A 26,973-nucleotide genomic window follows, 5' to 3' on the forward strand; every position below is an offset into this window, starting at 1 on the left:
GGTCCCTTCGTGGCAATACAGCTCGGCTACAATTTGTTGTTTGTTCAAAACTGCAGATTCCTCAACACCTTCACATATTACGCGTGAATGGGATCGAATCCTGGCCCGGCACTAAAGATTTAATTATGTATTATCAAGCTCTAGCATGAGAACACCTATCTGTTGGTGGATAATAATTTCGATTTTTAATGTATTTTCATTCGCTGTCAACACTAACGATATCTGACGTTTTTAAGTCCCAGTGAGACACAGAACTATTTGCGAGATGACTGTAAGTTCAAGATGCTATTCTGAGCAGCTGGTGGAAAAAAATTCGGTAGCTGACGTCTCTTTGTGTGTAGTCAACAACGATATGTGTGGGGCTCTATTCCCAGTGAGCGCTGAACTCTTCGTCATATTATTTCAGTTCAAACATGCTCACATGTCACTGCTGGTGCAACAAACCCATATTTAACGTTCGTTTTCTCTAGAATATAACAGCGATAGGTGCCGGGTTGGGGTCCTGGGAAGGAAAAAATTAATGTTTCGTCTCGTCATTTCAGTTAAAACATCTAGCTACTGCCGCGAAATTCCGATATGTCACATTTGACTGTGCTTCGATAGCAATCCGATTAGGTTCCGGGTTCGAATCCGTGTCCAACACACAGCTTTACCTCACGGCATTTCAAGTAAGTTACTTGTGAAGAAGCAATATTTAACATCTCTCGTAGTTCGTTAACAGGGACAATAGATGCTGGGTAGGAATTCGCGTCTGTTAAAAATGTTTGCGTTATGCAATTTAAAGTTGATATTTGCTAACTGATACTGTCTAAAATCGAGGTATATCACTCTCTGTATGCCTAATCAGGAATGACTGTTAGTTTCCGTCAGTCACGAAATCTTTGCTTAGTCTGCATGAGCTGGGTTTGAGTCCATATGCAGAACAAGACGGTTCGTCGTGTCATTTAATGTTCATACATATTCTCAACTAGCTGCTCGTGAATAACTTAAATTTTTAATGTCATTTTGTGTTAAATAGTTCAAATGGTTCATATGGCAAGCCGGCCGGAGTGGCCGTGCGGTTCTGGGCGCTACAGTCTGGAACCGCGCGACCGCTACGGTCGCAGGTTCGAGTCCTGTCTCGGACATGGTGTGTCGGAGGTCCTTAGGCTAGTTAGGTTTAAGTAGTTCTAAGTTCTAGCGGACTGATAACCTCAGAAGTTAAGTCCCATAGTGCTCAGAGCCATTAGAACCATTTCTGAAGTATACGAGTATTTACGAACAGTACAAGCAGGATTGCAGCGAACTGATCACTTAGTGCAACATGGAGTACCTGTGTAATTAGTCATTCCAGCTGCATATCTGAGGGTAAGATTTGTTAAGCATTTCATTGCAGAATTAATGTAATATCCGCACGATAATCTCTGCAGTCGTACTTTATTAGGAGCCCGCGATTGGAGTACCATGTTCGTTAAATCGGATTACTCAAGCTGAGGCCAAATAAAGACAAGCGACGACGCCACAACACTATCTTTACTTAAGTAGGTAGTCAGCGCTAAAGTATGTGCGCCACCATTAACGTTACTGTAAGCAGTTTGACAACGTAACACCACCTCAACTACTGACAACCTGAACCATTATCATCACGCAGTTGTGACAAATGGTTCAAATTGCTCTGAGCACTATGGGACTCAACATCTGTGGTCATAAGTCCCCTAGAACTTAGAACTACTTAAACCTAACTAACCTAAGGACATCACACACATCCATGCCCGAGGCAGGATTCGAACCTGCGACCGTAGCAGTCGCGCGGTTCCTGTCTGAGCGCCTAGAACGCAGTTGTGACTCTCAGTGATTACACGTTACTGAAGTTTGTCAAGAATAGCGGAAAGCGCCTCTGAAGTTCCATTTGCATTACGACTAGCACGTGGCCGGCCGCGGTGGTCTAGCGGTTCTAGGCGCTCAGTCCGGAACCGCGCGACTGCTACGGTCGCAGGTTCGAATCCTGACTCGGGCATGGATGTGTGTGATGTCCTTAGGTTACTTAGGTTTAAGTAGTTCTAAGTTCTAGGGGACTGATAACCGCAGATGTTAAGTCCGATAGTGCTCAGAACCATTTGAACCATTTGACTAGGACGGAGAGAATGCTAAATAACAGTAATAGGTCACCCAGCGAAGAGTAACGTATTGTCTGAAGTTCTTGCAGTTTGATATAATGCAGTTCCCGATATTTTCACACTAACGGGTTCTTTTGGCTATCGAAATACTCATATGGGAATCATAAAAGTGGAATTGCTAGATCACCCAACTACCTTAATAACACCTCATTCTGGATTGAATACGACTCGGAAAGCGACGTTAATTTGACGTTTTCATCCATCTCCTGACGTCTCACTGAATGAAGTCTGAAGTGCACGCACAGTTGTGTTGCCTGCCGCAAGGATTCTGTGAAGTGTTGTGGCAGCTGGCAGTCATTGCTGAATACACACATGTGCAAATAACCTCACTGCTCTAGCGGAACTCGTCTTTGTTGCATTTTTTCCATACGGTAATTAGCACAATAACATAAGGCTTGTTCTGCTGAAGAACTTGATGCCCACAAGTCCTTAAATAATAATCTCCTAGCGGGAGGAATAAATACATGAAAGGAAACAGACTGTTGGACGAGAGAATGGACAGCTCCCTGCTTTTGGCGTTTCCGGTAGCGCCTACGATAAGAATCTGGTGTCATATTATGCTTCAGAACTCTAAACTGTTTATTTTTTTACTTCATACTAAAACAAAAGTTGTGATATGAGACGAGGAAATGACTTATATGCTTCTCAGGAACTTTAGTTTTTCGTGTTTATTTTCTCACTTCATATTAAAACAAGGGCGTTAATATGAGAAGAGGAAATGAAATATACGCTTCCAAGACATAATATTTCCTTGTGTGCTATTACTGCAAACATGAAAGCCCTGCAGTTAATTTTTGTATGTTGGATAAGTTTTGATATCACCTCACATTCCTTTGTGACAAGGTTCCTATTGTCTTGGGATTCAAATAGAGTGGACATTTCATCACTGGTTAATATTCTGATGACTAATGACATGATACCCGTTGCAATTGCTCCATGGCACCTGTGAGTAGAGTCTCACGTTGGTTACTATAAGAACACGCAGGCAGTGATATCCGCTCACTGGAGTCAGAGCCAAGGTGATTTCTTTCTGTTTAGGGCGATGCGTCTGCTGCAGTGTCCACGCTCAGCCAACATAAACAAATCGCGGCGGCATTGGGCACTGCTAATCGCTGCACTTGTCGCGAGCCTCGACAACAAGAGCGCACTGTCTCTGCTAACGATACTATGGAGTTAATAGATCTTACTTAACGGAATACGCAGGACGTGGGATGGGTAAAAATTCAGTTAGTAGCTTCCCATCGCATTAAAATACTTTACAGTCATATTTGATGCAATATTTATTGTTGGTTGTCTCTCTAATGTTAATAGTATTGATTCACATCGTGCGTTAACACGAAAACACACATACACACACACACACACACACACACACACACACACACACACACAAACAGTCATTGATTCCTGTGAGGGTGACAACTACTGTGTGTTGAACAATACATGCACCAGTCAGTTCCTCAGTTGGCGTCGAGTGGATGAGATTTTTCAATTACCTTGCACTGCAAGAATTGTAAGGAGGGGACTGAAAGTAAATGGACTTGATGTATGCTAAAGGGCTGCGACAAAGCAAAGCTTGACCGATTATCAGATAACTGTCCACATGGGCTTTGTGGACGAGTATACTTTTAGTAACCAACCCACCCACGATCATTACGTAAGATTTCTCGAGGGCGTAGGGAAATTGATTTCATTAAGTCGTCGACAGTGTAGCGTGATGGTTCACTTCCCACCATACGTTTTCTATATTCGTCCAAAGGTCGCTTGCATTTGTAGGGACACATGGCAATGACCTTGTTACCTCTGCCCACATATTCTCTATCTGGTTGATGTTCGGTGATCGTGGAACAAACGGCTACATCTTCATCCTCTCTTGGCCCTGAAACCAATCTCGCACTGCTCTACTATGATGGATGGGTCTCTGCTCCTGTAAATACATTGTTATGTCGTTAGTTCATATATTTATATTTAAATAACGTATTTGTAATAAGCACAGTGTTTAAGAATTCATTCCCTGTCATAGATAAGTGATCTGGATTCAACAGTCCGATTAAGAATGTGGTTCACCCAGTCTATCATATGATGAGCGTCGTAGTCGGATAGCCACATTAAGACTGACTGGCTGAATCCGATTAGGACGATCTTGTATCGAAATGAAATTACAGAAATCGGATAATTTGAACGTCTGTATTGCAACAATGCTGCGCACATAAATTCCTATGATGGGGTAACAGCTAGCAACTGTCTAAGAAAAAGTGAGAAATATATCTACTAGCAGCAATGTAACGTAATTATAAACCATGTTTATGTGATGGAAATACTGAATCGAACAACACACATCTATTTCAGTGGAGGGAAGATACACCATATCGGATTTGCTGATGACATAATGACAATAATAATAATAATAAAAATCCCGTGTGGCCGATAGGGGAAACCCTCCCCCATATGGATGGTACCGTGGAAATCAAATACTTGTGGTGAACCAAATACTAACACAATCCTGAACGGCTACTCAATCCGTTGAACCCAAAATCCAGACACATCTGAGTGAAAATCACCGCTACTCTGGTCACCGTCTGTTAGCTCAATGAGCTTGGCTGAAAATATTTGCTTGCAAAGGCTTCAACACCCTCTGGTCCTGTCCGGTCCTGGTATCACCCAGGCCAAACCAATGAAACACAAGAAAACATGAACTATGCAAGCAAAGGTAACTTTATCCCAGGTGGTACACAACCTGGCCACCGATAGGCGGCAGTTGGATTTTCGCACTCTGGGGAGTCCAGGTTAGCACGGCAGAGAATATCGAAGATCTCTGGTAAATTTCCCTACAAGCAGAAAACATTCATTTGAAAACTAAACATCGATACATTGATCCAAACAAGAAACCTAAATAATCTCACAAAAGAAATCGTCCGCCAAAAAATTCTCATCCTTGCTCTTCAAGAACCACGATTAATTGACAATTAAAACTTGCATTACGGAAACCATGGCATCTTCAAAATACAACAAAAGGTAGCGAAACTCGCACCAATCCTCGGCATTGCATTTCTCGAACACAGATCTATCAACAACTCTGTCGAAGAAATCACACCCATCAACAATCGAGTTATGACTATGCTCATTCAGAGCCCTTATAAAAAATATACACTCATAAATGCACATGCCCCCACCAACATCGAAAATAAGGAAAACACCGAAAATGTCGAAAAATTGTGGAACACACTCGAAAATACTATGAGCAAAATTTACCAAGATGACGTGAAAATACTAATGGGAGGCTTCAACTCTCTATTTGGGACAGAAAAAACCTGTAGAAAAATCATTGGTACAAATTCAACACACCGAAACGCTTAGACCAACAGCACATGTCTGACTGACATTTGCCAACAATTCAACCACAAAAGGATGTCTTCCCACTTAGGAAGTAGCCTGTTCCCAAGAAACATGTTTGGCTACCAGGTGCAAGCTGCTTTCGTTCGCCTTTCGAGACTCGCTGAAAGCCAGATTTTTAATTCTTTTGTAGCAGAGCTACAAGCAGGCAGATACAAACGCAATAAGGGAATCGTAAGACAACGCGCCTTGCTACTTTCAGTAACCCTTAGTGTCAGAGCGAAAACCTTACGGTACTGCCAAATTCATAATGACGACATATTTTTTGTTGTTGTGAATACATAATTATATCTATGAAATGCCACTTTTCATAATAATAGCGGATGATACAGGAAATGAAGTAAATACGGATCTTTTCGAAGTTAAAAGTCGGTAATGTCCTACTAATTCGTGTTAAAATACGCTCAATCGTCTCACAGATACTTAATGCTTTATTAAGATATTCTGCCGTCGTGATGTTTCTGTAGTAAGCTGAATTTATTTTGTATTAGTACAGTGAATATTTTAATTGGATTTTCCGATAGTTTACTAAACGCAACAGTAATCATCAATGAGAAATTAATCAGCAAAAGAATTTTCTTTCACGATATCTAAAACGATCTGACAATGCTAAAGTTGTTTACAAATTCTACGCCAGTAGAAACCTACTGGTTTCAACGATATAATTATACCAGAGTAGTTTTAAGAGTATTTTCGTCTAGAAATGAATTGCGTCGACGGTTGATCGATCAAGAGCGGGAAAGGTAAAACTTAACGAATATATGACGAGAGGGACAAGTGCTTGAGAGAGGACTTCTTTATCAATACAAGTGCCTGAGAGACGACTTTAATTTCAATCTCCTGGATAGTTTTGTTTCTCAAATCAAGAAGTGCGTTATCATGCAGTAGAACATGTGATGTAGTTGTGTTGCTCGATTTTCTTACGCTGAGACCGAAAGGTGTCTCAGTTGTTGGCAACAAATTCCAGCTGTGTTTTGGTAGAATTCGTAGCCCAAAACTCACTTTTGGAGCTATCAGATGTAAAATATTATGTTCACACTACTCTTTGCTTGAGTTTATGTCTTTTGGAGGGGCTCAGCCTTTCATTTCTTCTTAGGAAGTTAATGATAAAGGCATCATAACACGTCACCAGTTACAGTACTGCATACGAATGCTCAATGAGCGACCTGATGACGTTCAATAATAGTCACTCCATTGATTTTTGTTGTTTCGAATTAGAGCATGTAGTACTCGTACACCAGACTTCTGAACTTTGCCTGTTGAATGCAAATGTCGCATGATGGTAAAATGGTAATCTATCACATATATCAGTAGTCGAGACTTGCTTAATGTGGAAAATCATTGATGCCAGAACGATCTTTGTTGAAACAAGAATATCTTTTTCTAGCGTATTTTTCCCAAAAGCACTCGCTCCACACACAATTCAAATCTTTCTAGCTGCCTCCTCTGCATTCACCCCTCTGTTATACCAAAAGTAAACGTTGTGTTGCAGATGTTACACCTATTTCCACTTGCGACTCAATTTTACAATGCTTAACTGTAGTTCATGATTCTCAAGTATGCAAAATCCAATGCTTAACTGCAAGATGATAACTAGAACTTCAAATTCGAAAATGACAGTTGATACATACACTGACAGCGTCGCGCCGCGTTCACCTGAGCGGTGCCGGATTTCAGGCGGCGGGTGGCGCCTGGCCGGTGGCCGGTAGCCGCTGCAGCGCGAGGAAACGCTCGAGCGTAAGCTGTTATGATCGCGACGCAGCCACGAGCTGTCCTGCGGAATTGTTTCTGGAATATTTGTTATTGCTGGTGGGTAGAATGTTAAGCGAATTATCTTTGATGTTCAGTCAGACTCAAAACTTTAGACCGACTGTGGAAAAAAAAAAAAAAAAAAAGAAAACAGTTGGACGCGAACAGGCGACTATAAGCTTAGAACGCACGACGCTTGCCACTACACCACGGGCTCACATAGTCCGACAACGTCTCGGAAGTAGACAATACTTCCTCCTAACACTTCCGCATCTTACAGTGTTGCCAGATTGTGCATATGGCCGGACTTACAGTTGTCAGGGGCGGTCAGTTTTATTGGCCACCTTACGTGAATGACTCGGACTTAGTCTCTGTGGCGGCCGGCCGGCGGTCAGTTTTATTGTCTAAGACTGTACGTGTACCTCATCCCTCATGGTAATGTACATTTGCGTCAGTGAAAAAGACCAATAAAAAGGTGTTAGCATGTGGACGTAATGTGCTGTTCCAGTCTCTTCTGTACCTAAGGTCCATCACCGTTCCCTTTGGATCCCTACGTAATTCGGTGCTCTCCGATACACACGATCGAACAGCGGAAGAGTGGTACTCAAGCGTCAACTTTAGGTTACAATATCTCCGGATGTAATTAACATTTTACAATGCAACAAACGGCACTGATTACGTATTTGTTTATATGTTCAGATGTGTTAACAAAACTAACGGGGTTCCATGTAAAAAAACGTAGGTTTGTGTCAAAAAACATACTTCCGTGCATTTTTTTATGGTTTGTATTAACCAATTACACTAGCCCCTCTCCTCACGTTCGGTCTGTGGAATCGATTCGTCAGTATTTGATGTGGTTTACGAAATATATCCAGCGGTAATGTTAGGTGACTCACCCAACCCCCTGGCTCGATGTCAACCAAATTTGGCACAGAAACAGCAGGCCTTACTATTATAAACACTGTGGGGCTTTATGAGTTACTAGCTCCAATAGTAATGTAGATACTGGCAAAAAGACTGTTTTTCCGGTTCCTGGTGTGCAGGCTACCCTGTATGACAGGCAAGTTGTGTGAAAAAATTATCTGCCTCCCAAACAAACCTGCATGTAATGGAAATAAACGGTTTTCCAGCAGCAGCAGACATGTTGTGTCGGGAAGTGTCAAACATACTTTATCGACCTGCTTTGTATGGTAGCCTGTATTTTGAAGCAAATGTGTAGCCTGTCCTGAGTGAAAGGCATGTTGTTGGAGATGTTTTCGGTCTGCAATACTGAACTGTATTGGTGGGCCTATATGGGCCAGGGATCATGGCTGGGGACAGCTTGAAATGAATAGAGGAAGGAATGGACAGACCGAGCGGAGGATGAAATGCGCAGAGAGAGGATAGGAGCGGTAGTGAGAAATGCCGAAGAGTAATGGGCAGATAGAAAAGTGAGAGGGGGAGGTACAGATGGAAAGAGACAGGGGGAGGAAGATTTGGTTAGGGAGAAGGGGCAGGAGACGAAGAGATACAGCTTGTGTGGAAGAGGAGACATCCGGATAGAGGTGGGAGGAAGAGATGGACAGACTGACAGAGAAGAGGTGGATACAGAGATGGGGAGGATGAAGTGTGACCGGCCGCTGGTGGCCGAGCGGTTCTAGGCGCTTCAGTCTGGAACCGCGCGACCGCTACGGTGCCAGGTTCGAATCTTGCCTCGGGCATGGATGTGTGTGATGTCTTTAGGTTAGTTAGGTTTAAGTAGTTCTAAGTTCTAGGGGACTGATGACCTCAGATGTTAAGTCCCATAGTGCTCAGAGCCCTTTGAACCATTTTGATGAAGTGTGTTCAATAAATGTGTCAAATTCACGCAAGGGCAAAGTTGCAAAGAAAAGGCTACTTTAGCAAATGAATGTAACTACACTGATACATATTTGTAAGCGATCTATGTCAGTCACCTTCCAACACACAAGTAGAGATGACACAAGGTCGTGTTCACAGGATATGGCACTTTCACATTTAACAGACGATATTCAGTTTTCCAAGCAAGAGAATACCTCTAGAATTAACTTTAATGGCAGTTATGCATGGTACTTTTGTTGTGACAACTGTGGGTTGTACGAAATAGAGATGTTTAATTTCATTGGCCAGAAGAACGTGAATGGACCAATCTGATGCACAGCCATGCCCAGGTAGAAAACTCTCGTGAATGCTCTGAGAGATATCGTCCTAGAATGAGAGACTTGGATGCGGAGAGGGTACGCTTACTGGCGAGGGTCAGTAGTAGAGATTTCAACTGGATACGGTAAACGCTCTGATGAGAACGCTGATGAGATGTTTTTGAGCGTCACTGCAGCTAATGCCGGAAACGCAGTTGAGGACGTTTCTATAGAAGCCGCACCACGCTCTCGTGCCGAAAGATCAGCATTCTTGTGGTAGGGTGTTCCATTTCTCCATCAGCATGTCTGACAACTTTAAGATGGTCACTAGTACACGTGGATGCGTTACAATACGTCTCCCCACCGCATCCCATATGTGCTCGATGGATTAAGTTGGAGAAAAGGGCAGGCCAATCCATTCACCGAATATTCTCTCGTTCCAAGAGTTTCTCCATCTGGACAGTTCGATGCATCATTCAGAGAAATGAAGTCAGGGCCAAATGCACCCCTGCACGTGGGGAAGGTGCATAATATCACAGTACTGCTGATCGGTGAGCGTAAGTAAGCCATTGCAATATAATACCTCCTGAGAACATAACACTTGGATCACCAAAATTCGGTACATTGTGTGTTCCCTCGGCATGTGAGAGCACATAATGCTCCAATGAACATTCTCGAACATGATCGTTTTGGTGCCCCATGTGTTGTGTACGGCGTGGGGAAGCATAATATGGCATGGGGATACTGACCTCCAAATCTTTGAACAGACTAGGTTCACCAGTCAGCGTCATTGTACAGTCGTGGACAAAACGAGCGAGACCCCTCGCCTTTTCGTTATGCTGATCCGCACGGCTTTAAAGTCTGCTACACAGCATAACAGGCAAGGCGACGAAGTGCTACCAACATACTATGCGCAGGCGTGAAATTGACAAACTATCTGAACTTTTTTAGACTGTATTCCATAATTTCTAAGACTATATTAATGCTGATTAGTGTGTTAAATACAACACGTAAACATAGGACAGAACTGAAAGAAGAAACGCTAATTTGTATGAAACGGACGAATAAAAATGAATTTCAGCTTATCCAGATAACAGACAAAGAACCCCAGACCGTTACGAAGTAGCAAAATATTATCCGCATTCGCCCGCGAAACGGTCTGTGTCAACGTTCAGACCAGTCATACTGGATTACCATTGCTGACCTACCATGAAAGTGTGCAAATTTAGCAATGCGTGAAGATTCATAACGAAATTCACTTAAACATCATTCAGTGCCACACTTAAGTCAATTCCATTATTGACAGAAGCGGAAAAAGGAGGCAGTATCATGTATGAAATTCTACAAGAGTGTCATATTGACATCCACAGAGCGCCAGTACAGAACAAAGGTAGCGATAAATCGTATTGGGTGCGCGAGAATTTCTTAAAATTGCTTTACTGATATTCTACCTGCCTCCATAGAGATTAGAACCGAAAACAAACCAGACCTTCCTTTCACTATGCTAGCAGACAACCTAGGCAAACAGCCCTCTATTATTACCCCAGACATGAACAAGCCGGCAATTTCGCAATAAAAATCTGCAGTTTCTGTTGCATAGAGCTTTCTGGACTCAAAAACATGAATTTTCTTCCTTTATGTCACCACTTATGCGACAATCATTCGGGATGATTATCGAAATAACAAATTACTGTTATTAGAGAGTAAATTTTGTAGGATAATTCTGCACCACCCCAGGAAATAAACGGCTACATAGCTGCCAAACGTATTCTGCATTGTTTCGAATTCTCCACTAGACTCGCCACAGCCAGAAAACGTTCATTAGCAGAAATGTTTCTTAAGCTAGCTAGCAATGAGAATGTTCGTACTTCTAAAACGCGGTGGCATTAATACTGGGATGTGAATTACCACGTGTATAGGCAAATACATTCTATTTGCATTCCTGTAAACGTGATTTGGATCGAAAACGTAGCTACGACTAATATGCTTATGTATCGACAGCAACTAGAACATTTCGAATAAAGAGTAGCGGGTGTTATTTATGCGGCCCTCATCTTCAGTGTTTTCGTTGTTAGGATTTCGTCACCTAAACCGGTAAAAACGGAACCCTACTAGTCTCACTTTCTTGACCGTCTATCGGTCTACCCAACCCTTAAAACCCGTTTACCTCCAGAACGGGTGGACATAATAAGCGGAAATGTATCGCACTTCTTGCTGTAACCGGTCCCTTGCTGGTGTAAAAAAGTGAGCTTCTATGTCAACGCAATCAAAAGATACGACGGTTTATGTAAAGAAAATTTACGCGAAAGGTCAAAAAATGGCTTCAAGAACTATGCGACCTAACTGCTTAGGTCATCAGCCCCTAGACCTAGAACTACTTAAACCTAGCTAGCCTAAGGGCATCACAGACATCTATGCCCGAGGTAGAATTCCAACCTGCGACTGAAGCAGCCGTGCGGTTCGTCACTGAAGCGCCTGGAACCGCTCGGCCACCGCAACGCGGCGAAACCCTACTCACCTCATGTATAATGATAATATATACTGTCTAGTGAGGATAAACTGTATTCTCCAGCAACTCAGATCGTTTGATCACGGAACTTTTACGAAGCTACATTCAAACTTTGTCGAAGTCGTCTGCAATATCCATTACAAACACCCTAGGAACTTCGTATGCGATATCCACTTCTGAATACGCTGGCAGATAATGCAGTACTATAACAAGTAGGTGGGAACTTATTGTTATTGGTCCATGCATGACACTTTATTTCAATATCACTTTAACGCGCCTAGGTGTTCGTATATGGCTGGAATTAATGAACAAAAAGTAAATAAACAGTAAACAACTTCGATGTTCAGATCAAGTGAAAGTCACATGTCGCAATTACAACATAATTTCGTTGTTACATCTACATGACTACATCAACAGGATTTCTTTGCAATCCGGACTTACGTGCCTGGCAGAAGGTTCGGATTATTTCTCTACCGTCCCACTCATTAACAGTGTGCGGGAAAAGGGACTACTTAAATCTTTTCTTGCGAGCCTTGAATTACATTATTACTATGGTTTCTTCTTGTGTAAGTACCCTAGGAAATAATGTTTTGGCATTCAGAACATATGGTGGTGATTGAAATTTCGTGAAAAGATCTCGTGGCAACGAAAAACGCATATGTTTTCATGAATGTTACCCCAACTCGATTATCAAATCTGGGATCCTCTCTCCCCTATTTCGTGACATTACAAAGCGTGCTACCGTTCCTTGGACGTTTTTGCGTGCACAGTCAATCACGTCTGTCAAGGATATTATAGCAGTGGACGGACAAACGTAGTGTAGGCAGTGTTTTCAGTTGGCCTGTTGCGTATTCTTAGTGTGCGGCCAATAAAACGCAGTCATTCGTTTGCCTTCCCCACAAAAGTATGTTTTCGATCTTTCCAGTTTAAGTTTTACTGGGTACTGAGATGAACTGACAGTGCTTCGACTTGTGTTTTGTCATGTAACCGAAAGTTAATTATTGTTATTGGACGCAGCTTTCGTGTTTAATGTATTCCTCAGTCAACAACAGTAGACTCCTCGTACACCACACATAACTGTTTCAAAGTATTAAATTGTTACTGATCTTACCATGTTGCAGTGGTCATCTTAACTTGCCGTTTTGAAAAAAAGGAAAATATTTTAGCGAAATGTAGCAACTAAGAAGCGGAGTATCCAAACAAACAAACGTTTCCGGTTTAAGTAGTTGCAGTAGGTCTACTACACAGTAACGTAAATTAGGAGCAAAGTCCATAAGTAGATCCTCATCAGGAAAACCAGCCCTCATAATGCAAAGTGCAACTACAACAAAGAAAGTTTCCAAACATGTCAATGAGTAGTCGAGGAAAGTGGACGCATTCTGTCTACTGAATCCCAACGCACGCAATTTACGAGGGGGCACGCCAAGTGTCAGACCCCGATCTTGCTTTTAACTACGCTCATTGAAAGAGGGGACAAAATAAGCTTAAACTCTACCGCTTCTGAGAAAACGACGGTCAAAGTGTTCAATGCGTTGTTGCTATAGTGTAGATACCGCTTAGCGGTTAAGGATTCAACTGAAGCGGTGGCTCTGCGGCTACCATAGCGACTTCGGAACTTTGCGCTGCGAGTTCGAAACCCGGTTTTTCCTTTTTTCCCCCCTCACTCTCTGAATTATCTACGAATGTTTATTCCAATTTATGATGAAACACTGTTGTCGTTATTCGTCAGTTAATTTACTGTGTAAAGAAATAAGTTAAAAAGGGAACACACAGTGCGTAGTGGGGCGATCACTCTGTTGTAGAAATAATTCAGAAGCCAAGATCGCTTAAATACTGTCTACTGGATAACCGGTTTCAACACACTAAAGGTGCCATTATCGGATCTAAATGTAGATTAACATTGATAAACCATTTGGATATAACGATACATGAGGCAGACGAGATGATTTTATATCAGCTTGTCTCATTCGTTTATTATTTTTTTAATTCATTAATTACACATAAAGTTAATTGTCGAGTAATGACAACATTATTTCAACATAAATTAGAAAAAAAACATTCGAAGATAATTCTGATAGAGAGGCAGGAAAATAAAATAATTAAAAAACCCAATATGGTCTCGAACACGGGAATCAATGCTAAGAAGGAACGACGGTAGCCACTGAGCCACCGCTTCAATTGCGTTCTCGGCTGCAGAAGGTATCTACACTAGAGCAACAGCGCGTTGATAACTTTGGCCTTCGTTTTCTCGGAAACGGTCGAGTGTCTGCAGATAAGCCGAAACACAAGTTCGCTTATTTTGTCCTCTCCTTCACTGACAAGGGGAGGCCGCCAATTGTGAAATTCAGATTCGATTCATACTGCGCATAATAAAAGCTCATGGCCAGAGGTGTAATGTGGCAAAGCACCAAGATGCACTTCTCAGCCGTTGTCGAGAAAATCGACAGCTAGAAGAAACCGCTGCGGTGAAATACTCTCTACGATTCATAAATTTCTACAGCGTCGTGGCGCAGCGGTAAGCGCTCGAGTTCGTAATCCGAAGGTCGGCGGATCGAATCTCGCTCCATGCAACTTTTTTTTTTTTAGTATTTGTTTTTTGTAATTCAAATGTGTGTATAAACACACACACACACACACACACACACACACATATATATATATATATATATATATATATATATATATATATATATATATATAATTCCCGGCAACAGGTTGCAACAATTATGCATATAATAAGTTGTTGAAAGTCGTTTGTCGTGGAAAAACTGGCGACTTCGAACATCATTATGTTCCGAAACGAATACGTATAGCGTAAGTCAAACGTTCGAATTAGAATAGAAACCCCACGAACACAAATTTGCTGTGGCAGGTATGAAATATAAACTCCGTTAATCGCTCGTTACACTTGAAGGACAGATGTTGAATGGGCCGAAACGAGCCGCCGCATAACAGCGTAGTTGCCTGCTAACTTCGAAAGAAGGTAGATGCGGTCCCTAGCACAACTTATAACACCGTCGAAAATCAGTGCGGACGTGAGAGCTTTGGTACACCCTGTTAAACAAACGGTAAAATGGAGGCCGTACAATTGGAGAGCGATCCGCCTTCACCAACATGCATAAGCAATTCATTAATAGTTTATATATATATATATATATATATATATATATATATATATATATATATTTGAATTACAAAAAAATAATAATAATAAAAAAATGTTGCATGGCGTGAGATTCGATCCGGCGACCTTCGGATTACGAACTCGGGCGCTTACCGCTGCGCCACGACGCTGTAGAAAATTATTAATCGTAGAGAGTATTTCACCGCAACGGTTTCTTCTAACTGTCGATTTTCTCTACAACAGCTGAGAAGTGCATCTTGGTGCTTTGCCACATTACACCTCTGGCCATGAGCTTTTATTATGCGCAGTATGAATCGAATCTGAATTTCACATTTGGCGGCCTCCCCTTGTGAGCAAAGTTTCGGGACAATCCAACTTGGCGAGTTCCCCTCGCTCGTCGAGTCGCTTCTTACGCCCGGCGAGAATTATGTATGCCTCCGAGTAAACTGCGCCACCTGGAAACACGGCGAGCGGGGATAAACACGTTTTCCTTCTTATAAGGCAACCCTCTACAGATAAAATTCATGAAGTGTTCTTCAGGTTGCCTCAGATATTTCAGAAATGTTTCTTGCGTCAGGCCTGCCGCATATGCAAAACGTAAACATTTCATTTCATGTAATATTTATCAGGATAAGACATGACAAGAGTGGACCAGTCCCTTCTGAGAAAAATTAGAGATTTTAAGTTGCTCCACTATGTAATGACACGGGTATGGGCTTGCGATCTCTCTTTTATGCCATCGATTTCCGTGTTACACATACTTGGCCACTGCGTTGTGGCTGCCATCGTGGAGGAGGCAGTCTGTTTCCTGCCAGCGCTGTTTCCGCAGCCAATATTAACCGCGACGAATCATTCAGTCAACGCTAAATGGCCCATCTGGCTGAGGCAGACAAGGGCGCTATAATAGAACTCCATGCAGAGGGATCTTCAAATGCCGACATAGCAAGAACTATGGGTCTTCACAAGTCGACGGTAGCCAGGTGGATCAGACGAAAGGAAGAGAGTGGTAACTTGAATGGGAGGCCTCATGGCCGTCGCCGCAAAACAACAGCAGCTCAGGATCAACAGATACGCCGTTTCAGTGAGAACCACCCATTTGTCAACGCACGACAAATTCAGCAAACTTTGGGTCTCAATGTTAGCAGTAAGACCGTCACTCCTCGTGTAAGGGAAGGTGGACTGAGAGCAAGAAGCGCTGCTGTGAAAGAGACATTGACTGTTTCCCAAAGAGAAGCTTGCCTTGCTTTTGCTACTGAAAATGGCGACAAACCTCTCCAGTTTTGGAGGCGAGTGATTTTCACGCACCAAAAAGTTTTCTCTACGGCATCATCCGGAAAAGTACTAGTTTACCGGCCTAAATGTGCTAGGTATAATCGAAAATATATTTACAGTTGCCGAAGGAGTGGCAGGTTGTCGGTGCCGGCCGGTGTGGCCGTGCGGTTCGAGGCGCTTCAGTCTGGAACCGCGTGACCGCTACGGTCGCAGGTTCGAATCCTGCCTCGCGCATGGATGTGTGTGATGTCCTTAGGTTAGTTAGGTTTAAGTAGTTCTACGTTCTAGGGGACTGATGACCACAGATGTTAAGTCCCACAGTGCTCAGAGCCATTTGTAGTCGGTAACGGTATCGGCGTGGATATCGGCCGAAGGGTGTGGGCTCCTGTGGGAAGTGGAAGGAAGATTCGATGCGCGCAATTACATATCAATTCTGGAGAACGTGATGTTGCCTGCTGTGGCAGCAAGATTTGGCGATGATCAGATCATGTTCCAACAAGATCGCTCGTCTATTCATATGGCACGTGTGGTTAAGAGGCGGGTCGACGACCATAGTAATATTACTGTAACGGAATGGCCACCTAAAGGAGCTGACACGAATCCCATTGAGAATATCTGGGCAGAAATGGTCAGAGTAATACGAGAAAAGGGCAGTCACCGTCGACTCGCCGACAGCTTTCTGATGTGATTCATGACGCTTGGAATGAGTTACTTGAATCTCCTAGTTATGTGGCTCGAGTTGTGGGCTCAATGCCCAACAGACTTCGAGCTGTTGTGGAAGCCAAAGGAGGCTTCACCAATCAGCTGTTTCAAGCTTTGTTTCTTTCTTCTTCGTCTTTTTTTTTTTTTTTTTTACTTACAGACGTATATTTTATATAATTTCAAGGAAACGCAGTAAATGGAATGTGGACTGATTTTTGAGGCTTCATTTTGTGACGGCTAAACAGTGCTGCATCATGGGACCCGCTATTTGTCCACATGTGGCTGAACATCAGAGGTGTAAAAAATTTTGAGGTGCCGAAGTTCTCTGGAAGAATAACGTCTTTTAGACAAGGAGATGATTTTTAGTTCATTTCATTTTAACCATTCACACTATGATTTGACATTCTAATCTTTGATTTCATTTTATTATTATGTATCTTTTCTCCAGTGAAAGTCAACGGTAGTAAGTTTCAAGATATGAAGAATAACTGGAAGTTTCTAATTTGTGGAAAGCGTATTTAACAGTTAATATTTTCGACAAATCTGTAGTTATAGGACATATTAAGAAGCGAGTCAAAAATGGCATTGTGGAATGATCAGGTTGGTCTCTAAAGGGTAACGACGATAAAATAGCAAATATGAAACTATGGGTAACAACTATTGTTGATGGTGAGGAGCCATAATCGATATGTCACTTTTCCGTAATTGTATTTCTGAAGTTTATCGTCAATCCTAGGACTGACACCGATACTCTGTTTTACGTAAAGAATACAACCTTCAAAATTTATTTAGCAGCGCAGAATATTAAATCACAGTTTATAGCTCAGGAACCTAATCCAACTGCCTTTAATTTTATTTTCACGGATGACATTGAGACAGTAAATAACAAGAGAAATAAGAAAACTCTCAGAATCAATATAGAGAATTCAAGTATCATGTGAATTCAAAAGTTTGCTATAATAGCGATTAATTGCTTTTTACAGACCCCTTCATGCCTACGTTTTCCGTCAGACAGACAATGTTTGAAACTAGGACTAAGAAGGTAAACAATTTTTCCACAAATTGTCAAATTGGAAGTCGGAGAGCCAGTTACATAAATTACGATGACAACAAACGTTTTTCAAGTAAACTGATCACAGGAGGAATCCAACGCATTTATTGTGAGTTACATGCACAGTATGTAAACTGGCAACGCCACCAACACACAATACCACTAACAAGGGAACATCCCCATCGCACCGCCCTCAGATTTAGTTATAAGTTGATACAGGGGATAGGCCTTGAAAAACTGAACACAGATCAATCGAGAAAACAGGAAGAAGTTGTGTGGAAGTATGAAAAAAATAAGCAAAATATACAAACTGAGTAGTCCATGCGCAAGATAGGCAACATCAAGGATAGGGTGAGCTCAGGAGCGCCGTGATCCCGTGGTTAGCGCACGCAGCTGCGGAACGAGAGGTCCTTCCGTCAAATTTTCCCAGGAGTGAAAAGTTTAATTTTTATTTTCAGACAATTATTATCTGTCCGTCCGTCCGTCCGATGCGAGGTAACCGCGCCGTAGTATGATGACGCTACACCTAAAAAACATCGAAAGACATGACGTCAGTCGACTATAGCGCACGGAAGAGAGAGTATTCCTGCTAATGAGGCTCCCTGGCTGGCAGTTAACTGTTCGCTACTTTGGACGAGAGTGCATTAAATACGTGCGATGCATTGCGTGGGCAATATGAATCCAGCAAATATAGCTCGTGACTCCAATAACAATGTCAATGAATATTTTCCGAACTGTAAGGCATCGGAAAGTTCCTTAAGGGATCGAACGATTGTCGAACATTTGTATGATTATTTCCTACATTTGTTGAATAACAGTACGTGTGGTGATGATTGTCTGAAAATAAAAAAAAATCAAACAACTAACCCGAGGGAAGCCTTAAACCAACGACCTCTCGTTCTGCAGCTCCTCACGCTAACCACGCGACCACTGCGCTCCCGTGCTCAAGCTATCCTTGATGTTGCTTATCATGCACACGGACTACTCAGTTTGTTTGGTTTGAATATTTTTTTCATAGGTCCACACAACTTCTTCCTGTTTTTCGAATGATCTGTGTTCAGTTTTCAAGGCCTATCCACTGTGTCAACTTATAACTAAATCTGAGGAGGGTGCGATGGGGAGGTTCCCTTGTTAGCTATGAAACAACTGTAGCAAAACGGAGCATCCTCGTTATCCATGTGATGGATAAGACGACTAATTCGCAACATAAATGTCAATGTAAGCATCAGTTTCTGTTGGAACGTGCTTCCCGGACCAAATAACATACATTTCCTACGTCTTCAATGCGAATCATGTAGCAAATGTAAACATTAGTTCTGCTCCTGTAAATAAACTGTTATCTCGTTAGTTCACATATTTATATTGGAATAACGTATTTGTAATAAGCACATCGGATTATTATTTTCCACAGTGTTTAAGAATTCAGGTCCTGTCATAGATAAGTGATCTATATTCAACAGTCCGATAAAGAATGTGGTTTACACAGTCTATCATATGATGACAGTCGTGGTCGGATATCCACATTAAGACTACCTGGCTGAATCCGATTAGAACGATCTGGTATCGAAATGAAATTACAGAAATCGGATAATTTGAACGTCTGTATTTCAACAATGCTTCGCACATAAATTCCTATGATGGAGTAACAGGTAGCAACTGTCTAAGAAAAAGTGAGAAATATGTCTACTAGTAGCAATGTAACGTAATTATAAACCACATTTATGTGATGGAAATACTGAATCGAACAATACACATCTATTTCAGTGGTGGGAAGATACACCATATGGGATTTGCTGAGACATAATGACAATAATAATAATAATAATAATAATAATCGCGTGTGGCGGATAGTGGAAACCCTCCCCCATATGGGTGGTACCGAGGAAATCAAATACTAGGGGTGAACCAAATACTAACACAATCCTGAACGGCTACTCAATCCGTTGAACGCAAAATCCAGACACGTCTGAGTGAAAATCACCGTTACTCTGGTCACCGTGTTAGCTCAATGAGCTTGGCTGAAAATATTTGCTTTCAAAGGCTTCAACACCCTCTGGTCCTGTCCGGTCCTGGTATCACCCAAGCACAACCAATGAAACACAAGCAAACGTAAACTATGCAAGCAAAGTCAACTTTATCCCAGGTGGTACACAACCCGGCTGTCGACAGGCGGCAGTTGGATTTTCGGATTCTGGGGAGTCCAGGTTAGCACGACAGAGAATATCGAAGATCTCTGGTAAATTTCCCTACAAGCAAAAAACATGCATTTAAAAGTAAACATCGATACCTTGATCCAAACACGAAAACTAAATAATCTCACAAAAGAAATGGACCGACAAAAAATTCTCATCCTTGCACTTCAAGAACCACGACTAACTGACAATGAAACCGTGCATTAGGGAAACCATTGCATCTTCAAGAGCAGAATACAACAAAAGGTAACGAAAGGCGTACCAATCTTCGGCATTGCATTTCTCGAACACCGATCTATCAACTCTGTCAAAGAAATCACACCGATCGACAATCAAAAGGTTCCAATGGCTCTGAGCACTATGGAACTTAACAGTGGAGGTCATCAGTCTCCTAGAACTTAGAACTACTTATACCTAGCTAATCTAAGGACATCACACAAATTCATGCCCAAGGCTGGATTCGAACCTGCGACCGTAGCAGTCGCGCGGTTCCGGACTGAAGAGCCAAGAACCGCTCGGCCACCGCGGCTGGCCCGTCAACAAGCGACTTATGACTATGGTCATTCTGAGCCCCAGTAAAACATATACACTCATCAATGCACGTGTCCCCACCAACATCGACGGCCGGAGTGTTCGAGAGGTTCTAGGCGCTACAGTCTGGAACCGCGCGACCGCTACGGTCGCAGGTTCGCATCCTGCCTCGGGCATGGATGTGTGCGATGTCCTTAGGTTAGTTAGGTTTAACTAGTTCTAAGTTCTAGGGGACTGATGACCACAGCAGTTAAGTCCCATAGTGCTCAGAGCCATTTGAACCATTTGAACCCACCAACATCGAAAATAAGAAAAACATCGACAATGTTGAAAAATTCTGGAACACACTCGAAAATACCATGAGCAAAATTCACCAAGATGACGTGAAAATACTAATGGGAGACTTCAACTCTATTTGGGACAGAAAAAACGTGTAGAAAAATCATTGGTACAAATTCAACACACCGAAACGCTTAGACTAACGTCACACGTCTGACTGACATTTGCCAATTGAACCACAAAAGGATGTCTTCCCGCTTTAAGAAAAAACCAGTCCCCAGGTAACATGCTTAGTAACCAGGTGCAAGCTGCTTTTGTTCGCCTTTCGAGACTTGCTGAAAGCCAGATTTTTAATTCTTTTGTAGCACAGCTACAAGCAGGCAGATAAAAACTTAATAAGGGAATCGTAAGACAACGCTCGAGCAAAATTCGTCTTGCTACTTTCAGTAACTCTTAGTGTCAGAGCGAAAACCTTACGGTACTGCCAGATTCATAATGCCACTTTTGTTTTCTGCCGACATTTTTTTGTTGTTGTGAATACATAATTTTATCTATGAAAAGCCCCATTTTCATAACACTTACGAATGGTACAGGAAATGAAATAAATACAGATCTTTTCTAAGTGTAAAGTCTGTAATATCCTACTAATTCGTGTTAAAATAAGCCCAATTGTCTCACAGAAACTTAATGCTTTATTAAGATAGACTGCCGTCGTGATGTTTCTGTATTAAGCTGACTTTAGTTTGTATTAGTACAGTGAATATTTTAATTGCATTTTCCATTAGTTTACTAAACGCAACAGTAATTATCAAAGAGAAATTAATTAGCAGCAGAATTTTCTTTCACGATATCTAAAACGATATGACAATGCTAAAGTTGTTTACAAATTCTACGCCTGTAGAAACCTACTTGTTCTAACGATGTCAATAAACCAGAGTAGTTTTAAAAGTATTTTCGTCTAGAAATGAATTGCCTTGACGGTTGATCGATCTAGAGTGGGAAAGGTAAAATTTTACAAATATATGACGAGAGGGACAAGTGCTTGAGAGAGGACTTCCCTATCAATACAAATGTGCCTGAGAGACGACTTTCCTATCAATCTCCTGGATAGTTTTGTTTCTCAAATCAACATAGTGCGTTATCATGCAGTAGCACAGGTGATGTAGTTTTGTTGCTCGATTTTCTTACACTGTGACCGAAAGGTGACTCAGTTGTTGGCAACAAATTCCAGCTGTGTTGCACACACCCTGGGGGCAGAATTCGTAGCCCAAAACACACTTTTGGATTTATCAGATGTAAAATAATATGTTCACGCAACTCTCTCCTCGAGTTTACGTCTTTTGGTGGGGCTCAGCCTTTCATTTCTTCTTAGGAAGTTAACGATAAAGGCATCATAACACGTCACCAGTAACAGTACTGCATAGGAATGCTCGATGAGTGACCTGATGACGTTCAATAATAGTTACTCTGTTGATTTTTGTTGTTTCGAATTAGAGCATGCAGTACTCCTACACCAGACTTCTGAACATTGCCTGTTGAATGCAAATTCAAGTGGTTCATAATTATTTTAGTAAATTCACTCGATATTTTTATGTCCTTTAAATTACATTTGCTACATGATTCGCATTGAAGACGTAGGAAATGTATGTTATTTGGTCCGGGAAGCACGTTCCAACAGAAACTGATGCTTACATTGACATTTATGTTGCGAATTAGTCGTCTTATCCATCACATGGATAACGAGGATGCTCCGTTTTGCTACAGTTGTTTCATAGCTAACAAGGGAACCTTCCCATCGCACCCTCCTCAGATTTAGTTATAAGTTGACACAGTGGATAGGCCTTGAAAACTGAACACAGATCATTCGAAAAACAGGAAGAAGTTGTGTGGACCTATGAAAAAAATATTCAAACCAAACAAACTGAGTAGTCCGTGTGCATGATAAGCAACATCAAGGATAGCTTGAGCACGGGAGCGCAGTGGTCGCGTGGTTAGCGTGAGGAGCTGCAGAACGAGATGTCGTTGGTTTAAGTCTTCCCTCGGGTTAGTTGTTTGATTTTTTTTATTTTCAGACAATCATCACCACACGTACTGTTATTCAACAAATGTAGGAAATAATCATACAAATGTTCGACAATCGTTCGATCCCTTAAGGAACTTTCCGATGCCTTACAGTTCGGAAAATATTCATTGACATTGTTATTGGAGTCACGAGCTATATTTGCTGGATTCATATTGCCCACGCAATGCATCGCACGTATTTAATGCACTCTCGTCCAAAGTAGCGAACAGTTAACTGCCAGCCAGGGAGCCTCATTAGCAGGAATACTCTCTCTTCCGTGCGCTATAGTCGACTGACGTCATGTCTTTCGATGTTTTTTAGGTGTAGCGTCATCATACTACGGCGCGGTTACCTCGCATCGGACAGACGGACGGACAGATAATAATTGTCTGAAAATAAAAATTAAACTTTTCACTCCTGGGAAAATTTGACGGAAGGACCTCTCGTTCCGCAGCTGCGTGCGCTAACCACGGGATCACGGCGCTCCTGAGCTCACCCTATCCTTGATGTTGCCTATCTTGCGCATGGACTACTCAGTTTGTATATTTTGCTTATTTTTTTCATACTTCCACACAACTTCTTCCTGTTTTCTCGATTGATCTGTGTTCAGTTTTTCAAGGCCTATCCCCTGTATCAACTTATAACTAAATCTGAGGGCGGTGCGATGGGGATGTTCCCTTGTTAGTGGTATTGTGTGTTGGTGGCGTTGCCAGTTTACATACTGTGCATGTAACTCACAATAAATGCGTTGGATTCCTCCTGTGATCAGTTTACTTGAAAAACGTTTGTTGTCATCGTAATTTGTGTAACTCTCTCTCCGACTTCCAATTTGACAATTTGTGGAAAAATTGTTTACCTTCTTAGTCCTAGTTTCAAACATTGTCTGATAGAAAATGTAGGCATGAAGGAGTCTGTAAAAGCAATTAATCGCTATTATAGCAAACTTTTGAATCCACTGGACACTTGAATTCTATATATTGATTCTGAGAGTTTTGTTATTTCTCTTGTTATTTACTGTCCCAAAGTCATCCGTGAGAATAAAATTAAAGGCAGTTGGATTAGGTTCCTGATCTATAAACTGTGATTTAATATTCTGCGCTGCTAAATAAATTTTGAAGGTTGTATTCTTTACGTAAAACAGAGTATCGATGTCAGTCCTAGGATTGACGATAAACTTCAGAAATACAATTACGGAAAAGTGACATATCGATTACGGCTACTCACCATCAACAATAGTTGTTACCCATTGTTTAGTATTTGCTATTTTACCGTCGTTACCCTTTAGAGGCCAACCTGATCTTTCCACAGTGCCATTTTTACTTGCTTCTTAATATGTCCTATAACTACAGATTTGTTGAAAATATGAGCTGTTAAATACGCTATTCCACAAATTAAAAACTTCCAGTTATTCTTCATATCTTGAAACTTACTACCGTTGACTTTCACTGAAGGAAAGATACGTAATAATAAAATGAAATCAAAGATTAGAATGTCGAAGCATAGTGTGAATGGTTAAAATGAAATGAACTAAAAATCATCTTCTTGTCTAAAACACTTTACTCTTCCAGAGAACTTCGGTACCTCTCAAAATTTTTTCAGCTCTGATGTTTAGCCACATGTGGAAAAATAGCGGGTCTCATGATGCAGCACTGTTTAGCCGTCACAAAATAAAGCCTCAAAAATCAGTAAATAAAACTATTCTTGTACAGTTGCTCCGAATCGCATATACCAACCGCCCTTTGCTGCGACAACTACTCAAAGTCTATTGGGTATTTGATTTTGTTCTGCTTTTTCGGGCCTCCTTACCTCTCCTTCTAGCCCAACCTTTGTTCTGCAATTACGTCTTCATCGGGGAGCTTCTCCTCAACATTTTTATTTTGTGCTGAACTGTTTTGTACCCTTCTTGCATACACACGTGTGTCACGTATTTTATAGAGACTGAATGAATATATAAGGTGAGTATTTCTTCTCTTATCAAATTAAATATTACATATCTTGCTGTGAATTAATTTGTTTGTCCCCATTCCACTTATTGCGTTTCCTTGAAATTATATAAAACATAAGTCTGTAAAAAAAAATCGCGTATAGCCTCCTTTGGCTTCCACAACAGCTGGAAGTCTGTTGGGCATTGAGCCCACAACTCGAGCCACAGAACTAGGAGATTCAAGTAACTCATTCCAAGCTTCATGAATTTGCTGATTTGTCGTGCGTTGACAAATGGGTGGTTCTCACTGAAACGGCGTATCTGCTGATCCTGAGCTTGCGTTGTTTTGCGGCGACGGCCATGAGGCCTCCCATTCAAGTTACCACTCTCTTCCTTTCGTCTGATCCACCTGGCTACCGTCGACTTGTGAAGACCCATAGTTCTCGCTATGTCGGCATTTGAAGATCCCTCTGCATGGAGTATTATAGCGCCCTTGTCTGCCTCAGCCAGATGGGCCATTTAGCGTTGACTGAATGATTCGTCGCGGTTAATATTGGCTGCGGAAACAGCGCAGGCAGGAAACAGACTGCCTCCTCCAAGATGGCAGCCGCAACGCAGTGGCCAAGTATGTGTAACACGGAAATCGATGGCATAAAAGACAGATCGCAAGCCCGTGCCCGTGTCATTACATAGTGGAGCAACTTAGAATCTCTAATTTTTCCCAGAAGTGACTGGTCCACTCTTGTCATGTCTTATCCTGATAAATATTACATGAAATGAAATGTTTACGTTTTGCATATGCGGCAGGCCTGAGGCAAGAAACATTTCTGAAATATCTGAGGCAACCTGAAGAACACTTCGTGAATATTATCTGTAGAAGGTTGCCTTATAAGAAGGAAAACGTGTTTATCCCCGCTCGCCGTGTTTCCAGGTGGCGCAGTTTACTCGGAGGCATACATAATTCTCGCCGGGCGTAAGAAGCGACTCGACGAGCGAGGGGAACTCGCCAAATGTCATAGGCTGATTGTCCCGAAACTTTGCTCAGTGAAGGAGAGGACAAAATAAGCGAACATGTGTTTCGGCTTATCTGCAGACACTCGACCGTTTCCGAGAAAACGACGGTCAAAGTTATCAACGCGCTGTTGCTCTAGTGTAGATACCTTCTGCAGCCGAGAACGCAATTGAAGCGGTGGCTACCGTCGTTCCTTCTTAACACTGATTCCCGTGTTCGATACCATATTGGGTTTTTTAATTATTTTATTTTCCTGCCTCTCTATCAGAATTATCTACGAATGTTTTTTTCTAAGTTATGTTGAAATAATGTTGTCATTATTCGCCAATTAACTTTATGTGTAATTAATGAATTAAAAAGTAATAAACGAATGAGACAAGCTGATCTAACATCATCTGGGCTGCCTCATGTATCGTTATAACCAAATATTTTATAAATGTTAATCTACATTCAGATCCGATGATGGCACCTTTAGTGTGTTGAAACCGGTTATCCAGTAAACAATATTTAAGCGATCTTGGCTTCTGAATTATTTCTACAACAGAGTGATCGCCCCACTACGCACTGTGTGTTCCCTTTTTAACTTATTTCTTTACACAGTAAATTAACTGACGAATAACGACAACAGTGTTTCAACATAAATTGGAATAAACATTCGTAGATAATTCAGAGAGTGAGGGGAAAAAAAAGGAAAAACCGGGTTTCGAACTCGCAGCGCAAAGTTCAGAAATCGCTATGGTAGCCGCAGAGCCACCGCTCCAGTTGAATGCTTACCCGCTAAGAGGTGTCTACACTATAGTAACAGCGCATTGAAAACTTTGACCGTCGTTTTCTCAGAAGCGGTAGAGTGTAAGCAGATAAGCCGAGACACGTGTTCGCTTA

This window comes from Schistocerca nitens, chromosome 2 (genome assembly GCF_023898315.1).
Source record: "Schistocerca nitens isolate TAMUIC-IGC-003100 chromosome 2, iqSchNite1.1, whole genome shotgun sequence".
Classification (NCBI taxonomy): domain Eukaryota; kingdom Metazoa; phylum Arthropoda; class Insecta; order Orthoptera; family Acrididae; genus Schistocerca; species Schistocerca nitens.